Source organism: Bombina bombina, chromosome 1, assembly GCF_027579735.1.
Source record: "Bombina bombina isolate aBomBom1 chromosome 1, aBomBom1.pri, whole genome shotgun sequence".
Taxonomy (NCBI): Eukaryota; Metazoa; Chordata; class Amphibia; order Anura; family Bombinatoridae; genus Bombina; species Bombina bombina.
In genome coordinates this window covers 285,994,284-285,998,811 of record NC_069499.1, presented here as the reverse complement: position 1 = coordinate 285,998,811, position 4,528 = coordinate 285,994,284, and the positions used below count along the sequence as shown (strand labels likewise).

The 4,528-nt window shown below is 36.2% G+C and overlaps 1 pseudogene; it reads right to left on the bottom strand.

Moving 5' to 3' along the window:
* Positions 1-1,678: 1,678 nt before the first annotated feature.
* On the bottom strand, positions 1,679-1,789 carry LOC128646316 (uncharacterized; annotated as a pseudogene).
* Positions 1,790-4,528: the final 2,739 nt, after the last annotated feature.

Here is a 4,528-nt window from a genome sequence, read left to right as displayed (position 1 = left end):
TATTTAAAAAAATAAAAATATACTAAAAATTAAAAAACTAAATTACAATATTGAAAAATCCTAACACTACGAAAAAAAACAAAAAAACAAAAAAACAAACCTAACATTAAAAAACAAACACTAAATTACAAAAATTAAAAATAATCTAACATTACAAAAACAAAAAACACTAAAATTACGAAAAATAAAAAACCCTAATTACAAAAAATAATAAACGAAATTATCCAAAATAATAAAAATGTAACATAATCTAATAACCCTATAAAAAAGAAAAAAGCCACCCCAAAATAAAAACACCCCCTAATCTATCAATAAACCACCAATAGCCCTTAAAATGGCCTTTTGTAGGGCATTGCCCCACGTTAAACAGCTCTTTTACATAATAAAATTACAAAGCCCCCCTAAAAGTTAACCCCCTACCCAACCAACCCCTCAAAATAAAAAAACCTAAGTCTAAAAACAACCTAAGCCACCCTTTGCCCCTAAAGGGGCATTTGTATGGGCATTGCCCTTAAATGGATAATCAGCTCTTTTGTGCCATAAAAAAAGCCCTAATCTAAAAAAAAAAAAACACCCAAAAAAATAAAAAAAAGACCTAACACTAACTCAAGAAAATCTAATCACAGTTCCTGAAGTCCGGACATCTTCTTCCAGACAGCCAGAAGTCTTCATTCAGGCGGCGACAACTACTTCCATCGCGGGGACATCTTCTATCGTCATCCCGGTGGTGCGGAGCTGTGGCGGCACGGAGCTGACCAGGACAGGCAACGGCGACGACGACATCCAGCGCGGAGCCTCCTCTTCATGTGATCACCGCCTCACACTGAAGCTTGAATGCAAGGTACCCCTTTTATATTGGGGTACTGTTGCATCCCTATTGGCTGAAAAATTCAAATCAGCCAAAAGGATGAGAGCAGCTTAAATTCTATTGGCTGTTCAAATCAGCACCCGGTTTAACGCATAACTTGTAATCTTGCTGATTGTAAATAATGCTGTCCCTTTGCTTTTTTAAAAAAGTTACTGAACAGAATGTACCAATCAATAAGTAATAAGAACCTGCAACTTTTTTTTTTGAGTACGGGCACTTTTTTTTTTTTTAACAAAAAAGCACTGCATAAATACATATGTATATATATATATATATAGACATATATTTATAAACATACATATACATATTTAGACATGTGTGACATATGTATGTATGTATATCTGTGTTAAATCCCTTTGCCTGCCATTTTTCCTATCACCTGAGACCTCATATCTTATAAACCCTTATAACTTTTGTGTGCAACATTTTTTTTAAAATAATTTTTATTAGATGGTGTAATTATGAGTGTAACAATACTTTTTAATGTATTTTTGATGTGTTTTGTGAAACTTTTTTGTTTTGCGAAACAGTTAACCAGAAATATGAAGTCGCAGTAATCCTTCTAGCAATCGTGTTTACTTTCAACTCATAATACCAGCGGTAAGCCAGAGGAGTGCAAACATCCGCGATAAATTCCTTATTACTTGCGCTCAAACGTTTGCACTCCACTCGTAATCTGACTCACAGTGCACAAATGCTGCCCCCAACTAGCCTCCAGCAGTGGATTGCTGCTCAGCAAAGCATACCGCAAGAAAGAAGCAAATTTGATAATAAAATTGTATGCTCTATCTGAATCATGAAAGAAATATTTTAGGTTTCATGTACGCTTTATATATGGACCCTAGCTTAGGGACGTATCAGATATTAAACTTCTAAGAACAGATACTACGTTTGATTTTACCTAAAAGCCCAAGCAGCGATCAGTACTCTTAATTTTTAAGGTTTAGAACCACCCATGATTCTCCTAACAAAATAGTAAATTTTTGCATATTATATATAGCACAATATTTTAACAGTTATGGTGGGCCCTTTATCTATTTGCTGTAGCAGGTACTATGGAAGTTCCTTAGAGGCCCGTTTTAAGTGGGCGTCCCTTTAGTGGATAGAGCATGAGGGTTAGTGGCGTTACGCTTTGGAGGAAATTTTGTGTGTGTGTGTGTGTGTGGGGGGGGGGGGTGGAGTTTTGATGTTAGTTATTGGGGGTTAGTGATTATAGTAGGTTTGGTGTCTTAGTGCCGTTGTAGGTCAACTCAGGAAAGGTTCACTGTAGAACACTCACCAAATTGCTGTATTAGCATGTTGGCAGGCACACTATAGTCATTTGCCAATGAACCCTTGCCCTAAATGGTTATCATCAAGCCCATAAGGACAAAGTTCTATGAACATAAAATAAATGAAGGTGAGGGGCTTTCAGCTTTCATTGGCAGAGTGCAGCCCATAGTTTGAAAGTAATATGGGCCAGATTACAAATGGAGTGGTATTTAACGCTCCTGCACTAACTCTGCTAGATGTAAGCTTTTTGTTGGGTAGCATTTGTATTACAAGTTGAAAGTAAAAAGTTTTCACTTGTGTGATAATCCGATGCACTCAAAAGGCCGAACACCCTACTCACGTGCAAACCTGTTCACATATTGTCAATTGCGCTAACCCTTCATGAAAATAAGAATATTTCACATTCCAATGTTTTTCACATAGCAGAGTACATATTTCTAAATAAATCTGGTGGTATTTTGGTACAATGTTGATCTATAACTATATATATATATATATCGTATATAGATGATTATATATATTCTGCTATGTGCAGAACATTGGAATGTGAAATATTTACTGTAAATACACAGTAAAGATTTTATTAAATATGAATATTGCATTAATATGCTTTTTCTTGTTTTCATCTACTTGACTGCAAAAGGCTCCAATGCACTAATATATATGTCTATGGGGCCCATTTATCAAGCTCCGAACGGAGCTTGTGGGCCCGTGTTTCTGGCGAGTCTTCAGACTAGCCAGAAACAGCAGTTATGAAGCCGCGGTCTAAAGACTGCTCTGATGAGGCGGACAGGAATCACTGGAAATCAACCTGATCGAGTACGATCGGGTTGATTGACACACCCCTGCTGTCGGCCACGAGTCTGCAGGGGGCGGCGTTGCACAAGCAGCTCTTGTGAGCTGCTGGTGCAATGCTGAATACGGAGAGCATATTGCTCTTCGCATTCAGCGAGGTCTTGCGGACCTGATCCGCACTGTCAGATCAGGTCTGCAAGACCTTTGATAAATAGGCCCCTATATGTGTGTACATATGTATTTATGTGTTTATATGTGTATATATGCCTGTAAATACATATATACACATATAAATACATAAATACATATGTACACACGTATAAACATATATATATCTAATCATTCTAGCATAAATCGCGATTGCGATTGAGATTCACTCATTTACTTTCAACTTTCAACCTGACGCACACAAACACCCACAATAAACCCCTATTTCCTCGCACATAACTGTTAGTATGCCACTCGTAATATGTCCCTATGTCCATAAAAAAATTTTTTTAATACTGTTTAAATAGCGTAACTATATAGACGCATCTCCTAAAGGGACTGTCACTTTTTATCAAAATAAATGTTTACACAACTTATTTATTTTAACTTGAAATTGACTGCGGTTGTTTTGCATTAAGTTTAGTACAATACACTTATTTGTAAGAGATTTTCTTGGTTAGTATTCAGAAAAATAATGACATGACACCAGCTGAACATCCTTCTGAGATATTGTATGTATTCAAATTCTTGCTGCCAAGGAATTACTTTTGCCTATTCCGACTGAGTTTGTCACTCTAGATTGTGGAATTATAATGAAGAGCTTGAGCGTGCACTATAATATTTTGTAAGACTGAGGATTATAATAAACAAAATGCAATGCCTGGCTATTTTTGACTCTGTGATTGTATTGTAATACTAAAATAGGTTACTTGGAAGATGTGTAACCCCTTCATTGCTGAAAGACTGTAAAGATTTTTGGTTGTATAGTCATTTAGTTGTACCAAATTCCTAGGGCAGTAAAACCAGTATAGTATAGTCTGGTGTGAGCAGACCACTGCAATGTATAATGATTTGACACTGGGACTGGTCTAAGGTTCCTGCTCTAATAAATGTAAATATCAGCCAATGTGCTGTGTGAGCTTTCTGTTTATACAACTGTCAAATTGCATGAACATTGAGGGCCCACACCCCTCCCTTAATCACCCCGAGCAAACATTATCCTTAGGATTGAGATCTATACAGGAACATCAAGGGAACAGTGCAAGAGATGGATCCATATGCATTAATCATTTTTGTTTGCTAATGTAATTCATGGTATAGCAGAATATGTAAAACAGAATCTGTGTAAACATTACAAATTGTTAAATATTATCACTGTCATATGAGATATAGAGCATAAGTTATTTATGGATCTCGTTTTTTGTGCAGTAAATTTATTTCTATGAGCAAATCAAGCAGGGACATTTGTATGTGACTTAGAAGATTGTTTGCAGGGCCAGATATACTGTACATGTCAAGTTTCCAGAGGCTACTTATGTGTTCCAACAAATAAAGTCATCTTCATTACTAAGCTGTCATTTACAAAGCATGGTTCTCATAAATATA